At 41.7% G+C, this 22,242-nt stretch overlaps 2 protein-coding genes across 4 annotated transcripts in view; both read left to right on the forward strand.

Moving 5' to 3' along the window:
* The window catches only part of LOC121929230 (4-trimethylaminobutyraldehyde dehydrogenase-like), a 215,704-nt gene that overhangs the window by 18,407 nt on the left and 175,055 nt on the right, over positions 1-22,242 (forward strand). The window lies entirely within an intron of this gene.
* The window catches only part of UCK2 (uridine-cytidine kinase 2), a 101,844-nt gene that overhangs the window by 988 nt on the left and 78,614 nt on the right, over positions 1-22,242 (forward strand). The gene's annotated exons all lie outside the window — the stretch shown is intronic.

Genomic DNA, 22,242 nt, shown 5'->3' on the forward strand with positions numbered 1-22,242 from the left:
TTGAGGGAGAATAACTAGTCATGTGAAGTGAGGATGAGGAACTACCATCTCTCTTCCATTATACCCAGTAATTTTTGCTGCCAATTGGTTGCCATTACACTGTACAGCAGGGTTGGCTTGTCCATGTAGGCAAGCTAGGAAGCTGCCTAGGCGAAATAAAATTTAGGATGGCACAGAAGAGAAGAGAGAGATGGTGTGAGGGGGCCAGGAGAAGGCGGAGCGGGAGAGCAGGGAGCCTCTCTCTTCTTTCTCTGTGTGGCGGAGAGAGTGCTGCTGTTATGGCGCCCCTTGTCCTTCCTGAGGGACAGAACTTTGCTGGTGCACTCCTGGGAAGACCCCGCGCTGCCTATCCGTCACCTGGCCACGCGACTCAAAGAAGAGGAGACCCAGTGCTCTGCCAGGTCTCATGGAGCTACAGCTATTTCCATGGATCTTAAATGGCCATTGTAAAACGATCTAAAAAAGCCTCCCTCGACCCCTGGTACATAATAATTATCGGCCTGTTTCGCTGCTGCCATTTTTGGGAAAGGTGATCGAGAGAGAGGTGTGATCCAGCTTCAGGCGGTCTTGGATGAAATGATTATCTGACCCATTTCAAACTGGCTCCGGGCGGGTTACGGGGTTGAGAAGCCATGGTCGCCTTGGTCGATGATCTCCGTCTGAGCACGACAGGGGAACGTGTCCCTGTTGGTGCTCTGGACATCTCAGCGGCTTTCGATACCATAACCCATGGTATCCTTCTGGGACGCCTGGCAGGGTGGAATCGGGGGCACTGCGCTCCAGTGGTTCGGTCCTACCTCTCCGGGAGGTCCAGATGGTGCAGCTGGGAGACGTGTGCTCCGACGAGAGCCCCTTAAAACCGGGGTCCCTCAAGGAGCCATTCGTCTCCATGTATTTAACATTTACATGAAACCGCTGGGAGAGATCATCCGGAGACATGGGGCCGGGGTTTCAGTACGCTGATGACACCCAAATCTTTCTCTATGTCCCCGACTGATGCAGTGACTGGGATGGCATCTCTCCTCTCGTGGCCTGTCTAGAGTCAGTAATGGGCTGGATGAGGAAAACGACTCAAATTGATCCAGAGAAAAGGACGGTACTAGTGATAGGTTCTCCTGGTCCAGGAATGGCGTGGTTCCACCTGTCCTGAACGGGGTCACGCTCCCTGTGAAGGCTCCGTGCGCAGTCTGGGGTGCTTCTTGACTCGTCGCTTCACCTGACAGCTCAGGTGAATGCGACGGTCAAGAGCATGTTATCAGCTTCGGTGATCCGCCAGCTGCACCATACCTGGCCCAGAGGACTAGAACGGGTACATGCTCTGGTAACTTCGAGATTGGATTTGCAATGTACTCTACATGGGGCAACCCTTATCCAAACTCGAAGCTAACAATGGTGAGAATATTGCAGCCCGGCTGGTCACTGGTGTTCCCAGGACCAGCCATATAACACCGGTTTAAAGATCTCCATTGGCTGCCCATTCGCTTCCGAGCTCAATATAAGGTGTTGGTGATTACCTATAAAGCCCTAAATGGCTTGGGCCCAGATGGATACCAAAGGACCGCCTCTCCCGTACATTCCGCCTCGCACCCTCAGAACATCTGAGCAGCAATTACTGAAGGTGCCTGGGGCTAGGTTAACCTCCACCACGCGGAGGACATTTTCCACGGCTGCCCAGCCCTTTGGAATACGCTGCCCATTGAGTCCGCTCATTACCCACCTGCCAATTCAGGAAGGACTAAAAAACCTTCCTGTTTCAACAGGCATTCCCCGATTAAATATCCTGTGGGCCTCCTTCTTCCTGTGGCCAAGAGGTTGGGCTATGGGGCTTTTTCTCCTGTTATTTTCTAGATGTATTGATTGTATTGTATGGTTTTAAATTTTTTGTTTGATAATATGGATTGTGTGTGGTTTTAATTGTTTTGTAAGCCGCTGATCGTTTGGAAGGGCGGGGTATAAATAAAAATTTTATTTATTATTTATTTACAGTTGGAAGGACCCTCAGGGCAGGTGGGGGGGACCTGGATGGGAGAGGTGTACTATAGGTGAAGCTGAGGTTCTGTGGCTGTTCTTACCTTCAGTAGGCCATGTGTGCACATAGACGATGTATTCTTCCCTTTTTCCTTCCTCTACTTTTTTCCCTTTTTCCTCCCCCGTCCCACTCCTTCATTTCTCCATTTTCCCTACCCCCCGTCCTTTCTTTCCTTCCTTTTTCTTCTTCCCCCTTCCTCCACGCCCCCTCCCTTTATCTTTTCCTTTCTTTCCTTTCCTCTTTTCTTTTCCCCTGCCTTCCTTTCTTCCCTTCCCTTTTCCCTTCCCTTCTTCCCTTTCCCTTTCTCCTTTCCGCTGCCCAGAAGTGCTTCTTTCCCTTTGATGCCTTAGGGCACATCCCTGTGTATGAAGAGCAATATAAACTGTGCTAGGTTTATTGTTCCTAATAATAAATACATCAAATGGCACAACATGCATGCTGTTATTTCACCACGCAGTTCCTGAACTGTGAGTTCTTTTACCTGTTGCAGGACACTCATGTTTTTAATCAAACACATTAGCTTTGAAATAAGGACAGGCTATTCACTAGATAGTGTGTACGTCATGCCGCGCCTTGAGTCTCGCCAAGTGGCCGTAGTGTGTGAAGGGAGATGAGGCAAGCACACTGCTGTTTCCTTCCCCATGGTTAGAAGGTGTGGGAGCAAGTAGCATCTGCCTTGAGTCTCACCTGCACCCCTTTGTCAGCTTTTCTCCAACTTTTTTTTCCCGCGGAAACCCTTAAATTATTTCCCATTTAATCTCCACTAAATGGAAGAATATATTCTGGCATAAGATTTCATGGAAACAGTTCACATCGTTAGATGCATGTAGTGAAGCTAATGGGGGCAGGAGTGTGGGGAAAACAGAATTGCATAATTGGTGACAAGTGCCTTAGAAGGTTATAAAAGAGTAGTTAAAAGGACAAAAGTGGAGGACAGGTTGACAACAAGCTTAAATAAGGTAAGTAGGTAAAATGGAAAAAATACCTACCACATTGGACTCATTTTGAATGTGGTTATGCTGAAAACTATGTTTTATTATTGCATGCCAAGAATCCTTCAATGTCTTTGTGTGTGTGTTTGTGCATGAATGGGGCAGGGCTAAAAAATCTATGCTCTAACATGGTTATCTGTTTGGATAGCTGCCCATATCAACTATGAGGGTTGATCTTAGGTCAGAAACACAAACACACAGAAAGGGTGGCAACCTTGTCCAGAGGTTGTTTTCAAAGAAATTAAACTTTAATGAACTTTGCATTAACGTAGAGATATTGTTTTTACAAACCTTTTCAAGGTGGGACATTGTTTAGAGTACTGCTGCCAAAAGGAGTGCACTTAGCCACTAGCTGTTGCTCTTCGTTGAGTTCCAAGAAAAGAATAAAAAATGAGGAAACTGAGTTTCTCTGAGGGAGAGAGTGTGACTCGTCCAAGATCCCCCAGGGGTTTCCATGGCTGCATGGGAGAGAAACTCTGGTTTCCTGGAGTCCTAGTCCTACACTGAAACACCACTACACATCTCCCTTGGGATGAGGAGAACAAGGGTGAAAGAAAGACACATTTAAAAAGAACTGAATTATACAAGCGGGTTACTCTACTGGGGTAATAAATAATGTTTTCAGTTACTCAACACTGTAATGAGAATGAATTATTTTGACAAGCTACTTTCCAATCTCTGTGCATCGGGTTGGTTGACAGTGGTCCCTTGCCCCATATGAGATATATCTGGTGAGATCATAATCTAAAGGAATCTTTCTAGGTTTGTTTAGGATCTCCTCTTTGGAACAGAGGCTGGATATTATTATGTCTGGAGTGATAATCCAGTGATGCAGCTGTAAGGGGAGCGACCATATCTTGACAGAATTGCCATGGTCAGCAATTGCGGGATATGCTCCATAACATCCAATTACATCTATGAATTCCATATACACATATATAAAAATATAACATTGGGATACTTTGTGTTGATTTCGTTTGCTCTGCTCACTTGCTTTGCAATAGGAAATTGGCCCATGGGAGATCTCTTTGTTGTCTTTGCTCATGTTGGTTCTTGAGACCATGGCTGCTTTTAAAGATAAAGTGTTTCAATATCTTAGTGTTCTAGCATTAAAGCTATGTGCTCCCCCTCCCTCCACAGTAGAAATCACCCAACAAGGGCCTTACAAACATCATTGGAAAGAGAGCAGATTATTGTAAAGCAAATCAACAGTGCAAGCAGAAAACTACGCAAAATATCCCAATGTTATAGTTATATGTGTGTGTATATGGAATTCATGACACCAAATTAGGAGGAGTAGCTAACACCCAGAGGACAGGGTCAAAAATCAAAAGACCTGAATAAAATGGAAAGCTGGGGCAAAAAGCTAAGAAAAATGATATTCGCACAGAAAATGTAAGGTACTGCACTTAGGGCAGAAAAAACGAAATGCAATAGATATAGGGTGGGAACATCTGTCTAAGGGACTCATTTGAAAGGGATCTAGGAGTCCAAGTGACCACAAGTTGAACATGAGTCAACAGTGTGATGGGCAGCTAAAAAGACCAATGCAATTTGGGTGCATTAATAGAAGTATAGTATCATCATTTAATTTCTTTTACTCTTACTTTATTCCACCTCCTCATCATATGTTTAATGTATTCACATGAACTTCAGTCTCTTATTTGTGACCATCTCATCCTGGATTCATCTCTCTCTTTCTATTCTTGGGGACTCTGCTGACTCAGCTATTCTTTATTTAACTCTACTCTTCTTCAACTCTTGACAGCTTTGCCCCTGTTCTGAACGTGTGTATTCTTTTAGATAGGCTCAAGCCCTGACTTACTCCCATGTTAGGTCCTCCGGTCCTGCTCTCAAGTGGCCGAACGTCTCTGGAAAAGTCCGGGAGTGGCCGATTTTATTCATTATAAATTTGTCATTTTATCCTTCTCATGCGCTTGTCTATGGCAAAACAGAATTATTATAAATCATTGATTTGCACCAGCGAGAGGCACCCACAGAATTTGTTCTCCGCTTCAAACTTGCTAAAACCTTCCTCTCCCCTCTCTCTTCATTATTTTCCCCCTACCAATTTCACCAACTTTTCTTCACTAAGACCACTACTATTCAAGATGTTTTTCCTGATTTGTCTTCTATCACTAATCTTCTGGCACCTTCACTAAAAAAACTCTCTGTGTTTCCTCCTGTTTCTTGGATGAACTCTCTACACTGCTGAACTCTTCCAAACCTGCAACCTGTTACATTCCCTCTCACCTTCTAATCTCTATAGCCACTTCTTTCCTCCCTTGGCTTCTTTATTCTTTAATCTCTCCCTCTCTCTCACGGGCTTCTTCCCTTGGACTTTAAACATGCTCTCGAAATGAAAACTCTGAAAAATCTTTCTTGACCCTTCTTCTTTGTCCAGCTATCGTCCGATTTCTTTCTTCCTTTTCTTTCTAAGATTTTGGAATGGGTCATTTATTCTTGCTGTCTTGAGTTTCTCGAAGCCAACCATTCTAGATCCCTTTCAGTCTGGTTTCTGACCACAGCATTCTACAGAGATCTTTATGGCCAAGGCAAATGGCCTTTACTCTGTTCTCATTCTTCTTGATTTGTCTGCAGCCTTCGACACGATTGATCACTGTTTTCTAATTGATATACTGTCTGACCTCAGGTTCTCGGACTCTGTTCTCGATTGGTTTAAATCTTATTTTTCAGATAGATCTTTGCAGTGATCATGGGTAGTCCTACTTCATCTCTGTTCCCTTATCTGTTGGAGTTCCCCAGGGCTCTGTTTTGGGTACCCTACTGTTCTCTCTTTATACATTTGTCCCTAGGAAAACTTATCCATTCTTTGGGTTTTTCCTATCATCTGTATGCTGATGACACTCAGCTTATCTTTCCACCCCCGACCTTTCTCCAGGGCTTGAACCAGCAGATTCATCATGACTCCCAGCTGTCTCTCTGTGGATCAGCGTTTGAGCTCAAAGTGTCCAGATGGAGTTTCTTGTCTTTCCACCTAAGTCCACCCTTCACTCCTTTCTGTTTCTGTTGATGACATCTCTATTTGACTGGTCCAGGAAGCCCACCGTCTTGATTTCATTTTTGATTCGTCTCTGTCCATATCCCCCAGATCCAGGCCACAGCCAAGGCCTGTGATTCTTTCTTTACAATATTGAATGAATTAATTAATGCCTTTATTCAGTTAACAAACCATAGGGCTGTATAAAAGCAAAATGACAAACAACGCCACGAATTAAATAACAGCAAGAGTGTACATACACCAGCATATAAACCAACATGTAAATACATTATAACAGGTTTTGTTAACACACTCGCCCCTTCATAATCCAACCTACCCTTTTTCCATAAGTGTTTGAGCTTGGGAGGGACATTTACACTATTGCTAAAATCTGTCCTTTCTCTCGACTACACTGCCAAGACCCTGTGTTAGGAAGTATCAAATTAGGGGTTTTTTAATTAGCTCAAATATCTACGAGAGGCGTGTCCTAACAATGCATGCACAGGATCGTGTCCCTATAGTGTATTACCAGAGGTCGCTCGTCCACCCCCAAGAGGAAGAGACTCGAATACCAATGAGGTGCAGTTAAACTATAAAACATTTATTAAAGTCACACAACCAAAAGGGATCATACCACACACACACACACCACACATTCAATTCTATAGTGTGTGGGGGGTGAGTTCGGGAAGTAAAGGAAGGAAGAGTGAGGCACCATTGGAAATATTACCTTAGACGTCTTCTCCAGGAAGTCGGATGCATGTAGGATGGATAGTGGATCCGCGCACGGGGACGGGAAAGAAAGGAGTGGCCGTGGTGGCTTGGAGCTGAGTTCCGGCGACAAAGCTAACTGAGGCCCGGTGACATGAGCTTGGCTTCACTCAGTGATTTCAGAGGAGCAAGGATGCTCTTGGAATCTCAGGCTCAAACAACTGATGCTCAAAGCCCGATGTGGAGCTGAAAACTCGGATCTTATATAGGGCTGAATGGGCCCTCAGGTGATGGCTTGCCTGCGAGACAAAGTGTTGATGCTTGGGCTTTGTCTAGCTGAAAGCTACACAATGTCCATAATGCATGAGGTCTGACACTTTTCAGGAAAGCAGCTACCTTGATTGCCAAGTCGTTAGTTAATCACTGACTCATTAAGAAGGAAGCCACAGCTATTGTCTTCCTTGTGCTGGTTCCTGCGAATCGGTTTTTGCAACTCCCAAACTTCCTCTGAAAGATTTTAATTCTATCTTTTCTGAGGCCATGCCTTGGCAGGGCAGGGCTACGTGGGCTCCTCACCCTTAGGTTAATGGCGGATCCATGTGGGGGCTGCCTCCTTTTCCACCCCTGATTGGTAAATGGTGTGAATATCATTGAAAAGGGTGAATAAACATTCACTTAATCTCTAACGTCCCTTTACCTCAGTTTTGCAGCCCATAGTTCTCCTTTAAAAAGCAAACTCACACCACATTCCAGTGCTTGCTGCATTTTGCAGCTTTAGTTCCAATGGCAGCTCCATGTAGAGTGCATTAAAAGAAAGTAAGCCTTGCAGGAAAGTAGTGGACCCTGTAACCTATCAAAGCTTATGTTGGGACAATTTGTGAGTATAGCCAGGGAAAAGTGCAGGAAAAGAATGTGCAGGCTTTTGAGATAATCATCAACTTATCTGAAGATTTGCAAGAGGTTTCAAAGCAGGAGGGAGAGGGACAGAGAGATTAGCGGAGTTAAGTATTGTGCTGCTTCCAGATACTGTCACAATCCTTAGCATTGGGTAAGAGTTGGAAAGTGCAGTTTAATAACACCTGAAGTGTTTCATAATCCCCAGCTCTGTCTTAAATGTGAAGAAGCCTGCCTATTGCACTGATGGTGGAGGAGGGTTTCACCTGTCCTGGCACTCACATACTTCTGGTAGATCAGGTTTAAGCCCAAACTTTGCTGGAAGCCGGAAAGCAATAAATTTTGTTGTGTATTTTAAAAAGCAGCTCTGCACTGTAAACTCTGGTCTCCACTGATCTGCAAGTTCCTTTCTTGCTGGCAGAGAAATCATATTTTACTGGGGGGGGGGTATTGACAAGCCAGGAGAGTATGTTTTTTTGCTTCATTTCCTAAAGTCACACGAAGCCAAATATATAGTATTACACCATAAAATAGAAGGACTGGGACTCAAAGAATAGAAACCCAGTTTGGGTATAAAAAATTCAGTCAACCCTACAGATAAAATAGGCACATATTTTTTGGGCAGGGAGCAAAGACGTGCAAAGCTGCACAAGACAGAGAAACTCCACAAAAAGTTGCTCCAGCCTTCATTTTGTAAACATTTAAACTTTTCCAGATCCTTCCTGTGATATCGAAAACCTCCACCAAAGATGCAGCCATGCCCAAGGCCACAGAGATGGTGTCAGAAACATTCTCCCACCAGGTTCCTTCTCATAAAGTCTAGAGTCAGACAGTGTGTCTAAACTAAAATACTCTATTAAAAGAAAGAAAATGTAACAGGAAACAGTCATGAGGTTTTGTTCAAGTCTAATTTGTCATCCAAAATTCTCCCCTTTATACTAAAATAATAGCCCTCCTATAACAATCTTTAAAGGCCATGATTGGTTCCAATGTTCCCGCAAACATTAATTAGTGATGTAATAACGAATCCAGAATTATCCAGATGTCCCCTGTTTTGGGAACCAAACCATATTCCCACACCCCCAGCCATAAAATAATTCAATAACACAACCCAGCCATATCTATCCAGCTGTTATCAACAACTTGTCCTAGTGAAAGCTTTACAAATAAAAGTTTAAGTATATACAATAATCAAGCAGCACATTATTCTAACCCTATACCACATCACTTAGCATTAAGTCAAAACTAACTTAGCTTAGTTACAATACAGCATTAGTCATTACTATTTAACTTCAATATAACAGTACCAAAATTACAAATAACAATACAATGCTAATTCTAGCCAGCCTAGTATACCATACCAACCATTCCTGTCCCCCTCCACCATTATTTCTTATTTCCTCTAGAAGCTGAATTTCTCTAACTGACCATGAATTAACCCTTTAGCATGATTTTAACAGACTCACATCCAACCACATACACTTTATATTAACCCCTTAACATACCACTGTGTTTTACAATTACTTTTCCTCTTTAAGAAATTTATGGGCAGAACTTCCTGGTTCTGACAGGTGGCAGACTGAGTGGAATGTGCCTGAATCCCACCAGGAACTGCCAAGGAGCTGTGAACAGAAGCTAATTCAATGCAAAGTCTCATCCATCAAGACAATGGGGAAGAAGGACCTCACTGCCCTTTTGTAGCCTTCTCCAGTCATTGCTTTCCTTGGAATCATAAGGACTGAGGAAGACCACAAACCCTCTACTGCTGAGGTACTGGATCTATTGCCTTATTTAAACCAGGTGGTCAATAGCCTGCAGCATATGCTGAGCCTGTCTAGAGACCTAGGCATGGGGGACTGTACAAAGAAAGCTGGTGCTTTCAAATGAAGTCTTAGTGTATCTTATTACCAGTGATTCCCAAAGTTGTGGTACACCTCTCCCCTCCAAGGGACAGTGGAAAGGTCCAGGGGGGCATTGAGGGCAAAAGGGGGCACCAGAGGGGGCTTTCAGTCCAAAGTACTGATGTTCAAGAAAGACAAAGGGAACCAGTGGCAGGACTATGGTGGGGAGAGGATGCATAAATGTCTTTTCAGGGTCCCAACAACCAGTACAAAACCTTACTGATCATTTGTGTGGAGCTCTTCATTCTCCCAGCATAAGCTCACTCCCTAGCCATGTCTTTCACTAGTAGTGGCAGTTGGGAAACGTTTGCTAGGCTTGGTGCAGGGATTATTTGTGTGGCTCGGAGAGGTACCATTTTTGGACAGACTGATGGGCCAGAGCAAGGAGTTAAAGCGCATTGCAGCGGGGGAGAAGTGGTGTCAAAAAGGAGCTTTCACATTTGGATCATGGCCAAATCACTCATTATCATTTTATGAGGCCTCTGAAGCTGCCACTATTGCCCCCCCCCACCCTCCTGAGTTCCGGAGGAATCTACAACCTATGGAGCAATTCAAGAAATCCAGTGGCACAGCTCAAGATGTAGGGCTTGACCTCACAAGCAAGGGGGGGGGGGCGTTCACCAGCATAGGTGTGTGCTCAACTTCAGTGTGCAAAGCTCCACCATAGTGTAGCCAAGGGTCTTATTAGGGGAATTTATTATTACTGTTATTAGCTCAATAATGCAAGAGGGGCTTGCTGATAGCCCTGCAAGGTTGTCTGCCATTATGTATCTGAGAAGACCAGTGGATCCAAGAAAAGGAAGCAGATACAGACTTCTCAAATTATATTCAATTTTTGATAAGGGGAAGACACACACAATTTACACTCATAAAAGGCTCAGGAAATCAAGGGTTAGCATGGATTAGGATTTAGGCATCACTAGAGCGATCTTACCAGAGTGTAGACTCGCCTCCGGGACCAGATGAGAAGAATGGAATGGGACAAGTCCGTTCCACAACGTGGTTTGAACAGAAATGTCGGTGTCCAAATCAAAGGTCCAACTGATGACACGGACTTGTAAAAGTCTGGGGTTTCTATAGGGGCAAAAGGCCCATCTCTGGCAAAGCTGTTTAATTTTTGGGCTGACACCTGGATGACTGGGTCTGATTGTCTTAGTGGTCTTAATCTGCTCTGATAACAGACTCAGGAAGGGGGAAGGGGGAAGCAACTCTGGAAGGCAAACATTGCACCTCCTGATGCATGGCAAATGATATTCATCTGCGACTTCCTAGACTATCTGGAATACGATATTTACTGAAGAGGACTTCACTCTTAGTGTGTGTGTAGATGTCTCTCTCTTGAATCTTAATTTCGGACAGTCAGAGTTCATCTAGGAGTCATATGGGATATAATTTATACAAAAAATTAATAAAGCAGTGTGGTAACAATACCCTTGTAGTGAAAATATGGTGGAGGCAGTTCTCCAGTCTGGGTAGATTGGTCCCAATTTGGCCTCGTCCAGAGGGTGTCTCCACCTCTACCCATCCACCCTTGTCTCCTTCTCTGAGGAGATATGGGGCCACAAACTGGCTCTATCTGTCAATAACTGGCCCGTCCCATTAGGATAGGGAAGCTTTGAGGAAAACGTAGGAGCTCTTCTAAAACTGTTTAAAATTCCCATTTTAAGTCTCTTCAGCTTCTCAAAGGCCAAAACAAGGCACAATCTTGTCTTCATTTGGGCAGTTAAGATGGACATTTGGAAGAAGAAATAATCAGACATTCAATGGTGAAATGGTCTCAAATATAGGGCATATTTGGAATATAAAAAAATGGGGATATTTGGACAAGAAGCAAAAGCATACAGTTGCCAGGAGCTCAAGAAAAGTATATATAGATGATTTACAGGTGGCATTTGTCACACAAAAAAATTGTCTTTCATGTACAAGAATAGCAATCCCCAATGTTGGAAATGCTTGGACAATGTGGGTTCTTATTTCATATATGGTGGACATGTGATATTGCGAAAAAAATTTGGTTAGAAATTCACAAAATCTTAATGTAAATATGAATATAAAAGTGCCTTTTTCACCAGAAATCTTTCTTTTGGGTTGTTAGATGATATTCTGAGAAAAGCAACATGGTAATTTCTCTTTTTATTGTTCTCTTGTGCTAGAATATTTATGCAAAATTTTGGAAAAAACCACAAGCTCCATCTATAGATGAATGGCTTTGTAAACTGTATGAAATGGGCAGATGGATAAGTTAACATGTTGGATGAGAGATAAAACTGAGGACTTGTATATCAAGAATGGGAAATTTTATAAGTTTTAGAGATAAGATGGAATAAGGTATTGATAACCAAGACAGGGATTTGAAATATATAGCAGCTTAATCTTGGTTACAAAACACGCTCTCTTTCCTAAATATTTAAAGTTTTTGTTGGCAGAATGTTATGTATAAGAAGGATAGTATACGGTATAGAGCTACTCTAAAGATGTATATTTCTAGGTAAAGCGAAGAAGATCAACAATGTTTTTTTTTTGGGGGGGGAATCAATATAACATAAGGACAGATTCAGGTGAAGGAACTAAGGAGAACACTTCAAGATAAAACAAGATGGAAGAAAACATCAGAACAAGCCTCAAGTAGTATTAGGAAGCTCAATTCATGTTATATGTAGTTTTAATAATGCAGTCTGGGTGTGGGGGTGGTCTATTGTCAAATTTGTAATGTGTGCAATGTTTTGTTTTGTGTGGAAAAGTTAAAAATAACAATAATAATTTTAAAAAAAGATGGACATTTGGGAGATGTCCTGCCTCAAAAGTGTGTGATCAGAGCAAGACCCATTGTAAGGATTGCCTCCTCATGCCGCAGGAAAGTGTGGCAGTTCCCCCTAGCTGTTATGCTGTATCTGTAGTTCCATTGAAACAGTAGTATAGTAGTGCTGTACAGTAGTGCTCTACGGGTAGTTCTTGGCTATTTATTTGTAGTTCTTTATTTTGGAAAAAAACCTGACATGTTTCAGCCTGTGTGTATAACTCAATGGCCACCTTCAATAGCCTTCTTCTATGAACAGAAAGCCCTATTAGAATAATAGAAGTTTATCACATGGGGGAAATCCCATGCAGAAACAGGGATTTAAATCAGAAATCCTTTCTCTTCTCACTGAGCCTTGCCCCAATCACACTATCTTGTCAGCATTTTAAAGGCACACAGGTGAATGCCTGTCTCAACATCTCAACATCCCACATCCCTCTAGTGACACCTCCGAGTCTGGCTTGATTTGTGTTTGAGAAATCCATGTTATTAGTAGTCAGAATGAAAGACAATGTAAGAAATTGTCTACTACATTTTTAGTGGTATGTCTAAGTGGTCAGATTCTCAGATAATTTTTCAGGACAAGCCCTACTGAAACACGAGATGAGCACATATTCAGCAGACTAAAGAAGTCAGAAACCCAGTAAGAATATACAGTACTATCTAGCTGCCTCTTATGTGTCTCTAAGTCTAAACATTGGCTAAGTCTAACATTGACTAAGACTAACTTCTCCCCTTGCAACAAATATATAAAACACACATACACAATCTGCAGTGCAATTGTATGCCATATTGAGTAAGCTGACAGAGATGTTTAGAATTGTACTTGAAAACAACACTATAGCATTTTTACAGGGCCTGTTGTGACAAATGTTTGTAAGAAGAGTGGGATGTAAGTAAGTTATTACTAAAGCTCATTAATAAGTTATTTGCAGTAAAAATAAATTAGTGGCCTTCATGAGACAAGGGCACTGGATTCCAACTGAATATAATAATAATAATAATTAATAATAATAATAATTGTTTATTTCTACCCCGCCTCTCCTATAAGATCAAGGCGGCTATTCATAAAGATATCCATGAAGGCAATAATCATACAAGAGCTACAGCTCAGGATGGAATAGGACCATTTGTAGAACACAAAAGGTGAAGTTATGAAATAACAAGTAAACAAATAAACAAAACAACATGAAGTCGAAGGCTTTCATGGCTGGCATCCATAGTTTTTTGTGGGTTTTTCAGGCTATGTGGCCATGTTCTAGAAGTTTCTAGAACATGGCCACATAGCCTGAACATGGCTTTTTTTAGATGAGCACTCCCAGAAAACTGGCACTTAGCATTCTCAATCATTTGATGTTTATAGGTCCAAATGTGTGAATGATTACAGCTGAATAAAGTTACAGTATAACAAGGAGATCATAACGTCAAGAAAGAGGTTTTCCATTATCATCGTTGTTAGTCACAACACATTGTGTAAAATATTGCAAATCTATAAAAGATTTGCTTCAGGCCATTTTACTAGATGACATTTATTTGTTAATCTTGGAAAGTAAGCTTAGGTAATACACAATGCCAAAATTCATTTTACAGTGATTAACAACACGGGAAACACAAGTAGATCTGCTTGCTGTGCACATACTTTGAGGAGAAAAATCTGCAGAAAATGCTAGAGGGCTCCTAAGTGAGTTCCACACCTTCATCATTATAAGTGTCTTCAAGTTGTCAGTTTCTTTGAAGCTCCATGCCTAAGGACATGTGCAAATTTACAATACAGTAATTTATGTGCTTACCTGACAGTGTAAAAGGGTTCCCCACCCATAAGATGAGGTGTTTGGCACCATAAACAAAAAACAAAAAACAAAAAGAAAAATGTCATTTGGTGAAGAAAAATTCAAGGATTTGGATCCATGCAAGGAACCTCCATTCCTATCCTGATACCTACTCTGTTTGAGGGGCGGGGGTACAGAAAACACAAAAGTTCAAAAGGCCCCTGAGAAATACTGTTTCTGCTGAGGCATTTTTGAGGTACAGTCCAGTGCAACCAGTTTTTGACAGAAGCCTGCCTACTCTAATGCCCCAGAGGAATACAAAAGCTGGGCTAAACCACAAATTTTCTCTTGCAAAACGTCTTTATATTCATGAGCAAAACATGCTGACACAGAAGTACTGTAACTCTCATTTGCAAATTAACTAGCAAGAGCCTCTGTTGCCCAACCACTGATCCTGGTAGCCATATAAAGGACTAGCTATTGGCAGTACCTATAAGGATATAAATTTGCACTGAAATAATTCTTAATTATTTTGGAAAGGACTGGAATATGCATTGAGTATGTTAGTATGATAGTGGTTTGAGCATTTGACTATGAATCTGGAGACCAGGGGTCGAAACCCCACTCTGCCATGAAAACCTACTGGATGGCCTTAGGCTAGGCATCCTCAGCTTTCAGAAACCCCTTTGATAGAGTTGCCTTAGAGTTGCTATAAGTCAGAAATGACTTGAAGGCATACAATAACATGTTAGGAGCAAGAAGATATTACATACAGAGAACACATACTGTAAGGCAACAGCTGTTGACAGCAAAAAAGAGGGGGGGAAATGTCAGTTCCAATTTTCTAAAGCTCATGTCAACATGAAAACTCCACATCCCCAACCTAATCGCTATTACTGCCACCCAAAATTCTGTGTATTCTATGTTGGGGCGTGGAAAGATGCGCTGTGCCCACCACAACCACCTGCAGAGTTGAACCACGTCAACAGGACGCCAGGGAGAAGGAATCTGGAGAGATGTCTGCAAAGGTATTCAGGCCAAGAAGGAAAATATATTTCTTCACCACTGCAAATAGCCTTGAGCTCCCGGCCTGAGAAATAACGACAAGAGCACTTCAAGCCTTCACTCTACACGAGAGCTTTAATAAATAAGTTTCTTTAATAAATAAAATACTTTGCCAACCAAACAACCATAACAACAAAACAGAGAGGCAGTTACTCTAACACCAACTGTCATAACTGACACTCTCTCTCAGAAGAACACTGACAGCATCAGCATTCCACGATGCAAGTGTCAACTGTTAACTGCCACTGGAACTTGACTGTCCACAATACTCAGCCTACAGCTCTATCTTGTGGTCACATACATGTCATTTCCTGACATTCTAATCTCAAACAAATAAACCAGCACAACAGATCTCACAGTCTGTTATGGCAATTGTTTTTTTAAAGGTTTTCAGCCTACAAAATACTGGGGTAATGGGACTCAAGTAGGGAAAAGCAAACTCATATGCACATATATCGATTCCTTACCTGCTCTTGGTTCAAGGCTCAGGTTGCAACAACCAACGGAGGACTGCCTGCTTCCTTTCTTTCCTGCCAATTGCATACTCCCTGGCTTTTTATTACCATCAGACAACTGAAGTTTCAATCCCAGGAGGGAGCTACAGGCACCTCTCGGCCTTTTAGTATGTCCTGGCAACATATTGTTGCCTGGGAGCGTCCTTTTTAGACGCTCCCTAACCCTAGTACGTCGCCAGGATGTCAAAATGGTGGTGCCCTGTCTACGTGGGTGCCACCATTTTGACGTGACGGCCGCGTCGTGTCAAAATGGCGCAGTGTGGCACAGCCATGACATCTTGGAGCTCCTTCCCGGAGGGCGCCTCATTTCTGCGGCAACTAGATTGCCATGGGAATGGCACCAGAGGGAAAGGGGCCGAGTGGTGTCCTGGGGTATGAAGCCCCAAGGACACCCCTTTTCAGGACCAGGGAGGAGTGACATTTTGCCGTTCCTCCCTGGTCCTGAAAAGCGCCGTATTGGGGCCTTTGGGCTGCTGCTGTGGCTGCCCCAGCCCCAATACGTGGTAAAGAGGCAGCTGCAGCCCACCCCAAATTGGTGGTCTGTATCCCACCATAGCCTTTGAAAAAGAAACTTCTTTTTACAAAATGTTTTTATGCCTCCCGGGGTTGACACCACTGATCCTTTTTTGGCATAAAGAGGCTGTGGCATTCATCTGCTTCTCTTTAAAATGCTTTAAGAGATAGAGGGAGTGAGGTGAAGCTCAGTGGGAAGAGAAAGGAGAGGCCCCAGATTTGTTTTTAAATTAAATTTTCAAATTTCAAGATTTAATTTTTTTATATATTTTAAAGTTTTCTTTAAAAATATCACATTTTAACCAAATCTTAACTATGTATATGTAAACACATTTAAGTTGTGTATATCGTAATTTGAAGGTATAATTTTAATCTATCAGCATTACAGTTGTCCCTCCCTTTCCATGGACTTGGAGTCCATGGCCTTGCCCTATGAAGGAGGGACAAGCAGGAAGAGACAAAATGGCAGTGTACACCTGCCTGCAGCCCTGCACATTCACCTCAGGTGCACACACCATTATTTTCAATGGGACTCGAATATTTGCGAGTTGCCATTTGGCAAGGGGGAGTCCGGAACAGATCCCCTGCGAATTGGGAGGGGCTATTGTACATTCAGAGGTATATGGGAATTACGACTGACGAGTAACATTAGTGCAAAAAAGCATTACTAAGGATTCTGTATGGTGTGAAATGGGAGGAGGTCGATGGGAGGGGATGACACCATGAGTTACCGTACCAGGTGACACCAACCCTAGGAACGCCACTGCTTCCCTCCTTGTTCTCTTTCTAAATAAAGTTTTTTTTCAGCAGCATGAACATTAGGAGGATGGTGAAGGAGGGCTTTGGGTGTTGAGGTGCAGAAACATGTCTTGAGCAAGAAGAGAGCAAGCAGAGTTATACTCTAACCAATCCAACTGGAACCATATGTGCCTCCTTACAATAGGCAAAGTAAATAGTAGTTGCCTTTGGAATCCTTACTGAGCATGCGCGAACAGCAAAAGAGAGAGAAAAGGGGAGACCAGATAAGTCTCACCAGCCACCCCCCAAATATATATTTTAAAAATATATAAAAATTTAAAAAGTACAGCTCAGCCACCAAAATGGGTATTACTAAAGTGAAGGCTGGTGAGAGAAAAAACAATCATCCCTGGACTCATTTTAGAATAAGCCTTTTAAGAAAACTCCAAATATTTATTATTATTACTATTCATGCAATGCTTACCTCACCTTAGAATTAAAAGATATAGCCTCATTAGTCTAGAAAATCAGTAGGCAAAGGGACCTTGTAGCACCTTTGAGACTAACTTACTTTTGTAGACTTGAGTCTGCTTCCTCAGATGCATGATTTTGCTTTTTTTAAAAAAAAAATTCCCATCTTTACTTCTGGATAAAAAAAACTGCTGAAACATATTCGAGCTGCTCTTTTTTGTGGCATAGGAAACTATCCCTCTTCTTTCCATAGTATTTCTGTCTGTGGTATCAAAAGTTCTGTTAAAGATGTATTTCCCAGGAACACATCTGCTTTCTTTACTAAGCTATACCTGTAGACTGAATATACTTGTATAGCCCCAAAGGCACCAGATCCTGTCTGATCTCAGAAGCTAAGCAGGGTCAAGCCTAGTCAATACATGAAAGGAAAGACTGGCAAGGAAAGCCAGGGACTGTTGGCTATATTCAGAGAAATGCAAGGACAAACTTCTTCTGAACAAAACAAAACAATAGGGTCACCATAAGGCATTATTAACCTGGCGGTGTATAACAACAACATGAAGGGAGAAGAAAATAATAGGAATAAAAAGCAAAAGGATTGTGATCTGGATATCAACTGGGAAGTTGCTTTGCTGCCTGGCTGTAGTGGGAGAAGTCTCTGGTTATGAATAGCAGCTCTTCTTCCTCAAACTGAGAAGAGAAAAATAATCTGAAGCCTCACTCACCTTAAACAGTGGACTGGTTCTGAATAAGTTCCATTAGACTCAATAGAACTAATTTTGTTCAGACGGGTCTAGGATCGCAAGGTAAAGCATGAGTAAGCTTTTACTATCAGTTAAGACAGCCATTAATTTAGGGTTAATTTAGATGTTGTTTCTTTTAGCTCGACAATGCAAATCACCTCACTCAAGCATTCTGGGTTTGTTATTCACACTATGCACATCTCTGCAGGTTCGGTTGCTCACATGTGCAAGCATTTGAATAAAGATGGAGTTGACAATGCAAATGCATTTGGAACATGTTCAAGGCATGCAGCATATTATCCCAAATCTATTTGGGTCTATACACATCAGTTATTCACACTACCGATGATGCAGATCTTTTTGAAAAACTCAGGGGGAAAACTGATATCGATTATCCCGGATTAAGTGGAGGTTTTGCCTCCCCCCACCCAACTTAATTTGGTGCATTCAGGACACGTGTGAACAATGGAGATTCAACCTGGATTATTTTCAGTGTGAATAGCTTCTTAGTGTTGTAACCAGAGAGCACTTTGCTAAAGATGCTTCACCGAACTTGTTTGAGCTATACATACCATACCATCAAACTAATCTAGTTGGGGACTAAAGTCTAATGAAGTTACCCCAATCAGTTGTATCTGATTAATGGCATTTTGTAGTTTAACTCTTGCTTGGACAGGGGATATGATTGTGATTTTGAACTAATATATCTTGAATGTGGTGCTCTTTTACACAATATGACAGAGCTGTTTGCGAGGTGATGGCAGCCTACTCATTGTTGTGTGTTTGCCTGATCGTGCAGTCCTATCCTTGCTTTTTATCCTTACTTTTCATAGACCGTCATTTGTTTATACTCTCCAATCTGCCTGTACATGAATCTATGTTGTGTTTTAAACTGGAATTTGGTAATCGTGCTGGTCAATTGGCCATAATAAATTCTAAAGCTATACATAGAATTTGAGCTATAGCTGGATAAGGTAGGAGTCAGGTGAAATAATTTCACTGTTTTAAACCTTTGTGGACATGAGTATTTTTTTTATAGAACTACATTGTTATTTGAATACACTGCAAGTATGCTTAGCCTATCACAGGAGGAGGACACTGCTGGAAAGTATTATTTCCTCACTTTCTGATTCATATTCTACAGCCACAAAGCATTTCTTTTAGACCTTGAAGCTCATACATCTGAATACTGTTTCTGAAAAGCAAATGTAAAGTGCTATATTCTTCATCCATTCTGTTTGGTTGTTCAGGCAGTATTATACTTATAATAACAGTTTTAGCAAGCAGTTTTCCTAGCACCCATTTTCATTGATTTCAGGTAATGGAAAAGTATAAAGGCACTTCAGTATAACAACCATTAACATTTTACCTAGTCTTATGACTTAGTCAATTCACATGGATAATGTGTACTCTGAGAAGAATGGAGTTGGCACATCAATGAAGATTCATGTAAAGACTTGTGTTTCATCACAAGTTTACATTGCACTTAGAAGGCAAAGTGAGCTGTTGCAATGCCAATTTTAAAAATATGGGCAAGTGCCAACTGAGCTTCCATTGACTCAGCTAAAGTTGTGTTGAAGCTACCTTATTTGCCAAGGTTTGTTCACATTTACTAAGGACTACACTTGCTTTGGCCTACCTTTGTGTCACGCCTATCCCTGATTGGCAGGAAACCTGGGTCTGGTATAACCTGGCTCCTTTCTCACCCTGCCTCTTCTGTGTCCCTCTTTTGAGCTCTTCTGCCAGCTGATTTCAGCAAGTACTGTAGAACAATTCTGCTGGCAAACTGCTATGGCAGCAGATCTCTACTAGTAGAACAGTACTTTTACTAGCAGCAGGGTCAAGTACATAACCATAGCTTGCTACAGCCAGTGCATCTTTAAATCAAGATTGTACTGCATATGCTGACAGCAAAACAGGTTTTCACAGTGTTCCTTTCATTACGATACCTTTTGACACATGAAAACTAGCTCAAATTGTAAACACTGTGAGTTTCAAATAATGATAACAATATCTTATAACTAGATGAAGAAAGGTGAAAAGCTATCTTCTATTTGCTTCAAATCAACAAGCAGTTCTCAAATCTGGGTAGAACTTCACCATTAATTACCCCTAAAATCCAAGCTACGGGGATATTCAGAGTACTCTTAGACTAATAAGTATTCTAAGAGCACTTTAGCTCACTTTTCTTTGACAAAGATGTCAAACAATCTTCCAACTGCAGTGAATACTATTAGACCCAATAAGTGTGAGCTGACTGCTAAGTGATCCGCTTCCTTCACCTGAAGCAGCCAAAATATTTATTTTTCAATATCTTTTTACTCTTTGATATGAGTGTCTTTTATGTTCCTTTATATTCTTGCTAGGAAACAACTTCATCACAAAAATGACTCCAGAAAGCAGTTAAGTGAAACTGCTAAGAAAGAATGACCTGTGAAACAATATGTTCAAATTCTGCAGAAGAGAGCAACCTGAAAATGAAAGCCTGTCAAATCTATATACAAGTCGGACACCCACAAAACATAACTAAAATTTCAAAAGCAAGCCATCAGCACCAATTGCAATTATATACAGCTTACAGAATCAGCTTGACAAAACATCTACTAACAATCACAGTATTTTTAAAAAATATATCTACCAAATATGACATACTGACTGTACCACAGGCACACAGTGATTTAACCATTTACTGTACTGCAGTTAATCACAAACCTTAATAAATGAATAGCTAGTTGACTTCAGAGCTGTACTAGAATTCCAATGTTTTATCATCTCAAAAGCAACACAGTTTTACTATACAATGGTTTGTGCAGTTTTATGGTTGGTTCATGCTCCATCCCAACAACATGTTCATAAAGCAAGATGGCACTAGTTAGCACCTTCTAGGATGAGCCAAAGTGGCCCTCATATCCCCTGAAGATGAATTTTTCCAGTTCTGCCCATTCATATTACTAATTAGATGAAGCTTAATGATTTTAATTGCTTGTTTGAGGGTTAAGATACCTGTTCCGTTAAGGACTATCAACTCCACAACATAAAGAGAACAGGAGCAGTGACCGGAGACAGCCAGAAATACTCCACCATGCTGTACTGCATGTAGCCCATTAATAGCCCAAAGATCACATCTGTTACATTGTGTCTGCCCAGCATAACCCGAGAGATTCCCACTATGAACACCCAAAGCACCACTAGTACCCGCAAAGGGACAGCTAGTACAAGATGATGTAGAATAAATCTGCAAACTAGTGCAGCTCTGGTAGCGTGGCCTGATGGAAATGAATATTTGTCCACGGAGACAGTGGCAAACATGTCCATCTTGTTGTGGGATGGGCGCCTTCGTTTTACCAGTCCTTTTACTGCTGCCACCAAAACAAGATCGAGCACCAGAGCTGTGAGATAAGATAAAGAAAGAACTTTCAGATACAGTATTTTAAAGAGCAACACTGTAAACAATGAACTTTAGAGACTAACAAATATATTGCACCCTGGACTTCCATAAACTAATGCTCACATCAGAAGCAAGGAGGCTTAGAGCACAACATTTCACTTAGCTTTTTTTGGAAGCCACATAATTCACTGCTGTTTTCACATCAGTATTATAGACAGGCAACTACACCCTCAGGTACTACACTCTTACAGTGCTGCTATTCCACTTTAACTGCTCTGGGTGCATCCTACTGTATTCTGGGATTTGTGGTTTAGGGAGGGACATTTAGAATTCTCAGAAAGAGAGCTCTTAGGCCTCATTGAATTTCAAACCCCAGAATGCAACAAGAGGCAGCCAGAGCAATAAAAGTCAAATAGCAGCACTATAAGAATGTAATGCGGTAATCTATTTTGATTATATTACTTTAGGTTTGGGGAGCTATTATTATGATTACTAAGCAATTAAATCATAATAATAGCTCCTGAAATCTAAGACAATTTCAGAATGGGGGAGGGCTGCTAAATCAGATTAGGGGTATGTGTGTGTGCAGAATTCCCATAAATATCAAATAAGAGAACCTAGGTGTGTTACAGACCGCCAAAAAGTGGCGGCCTGTACCTGCCCCTTTCCCCGGGGTATCGGGGCCTTAGTGGGCAGAACGGCAGCCACTGAGGCC

Source organism: Sceloporus undulatus, chromosome 4, assembly GCF_019175285.1.
Source record: "Sceloporus undulatus isolate JIND9_A2432 ecotype Alabama chromosome 4, SceUnd_v1.1, whole genome shotgun sequence".
NCBI classification, from domain to species: Eukaryota; Metazoa; Chordata; class Lepidosauria; order Squamata; family Phrynosomatidae; genus Sceloporus; species Sceloporus undulatus.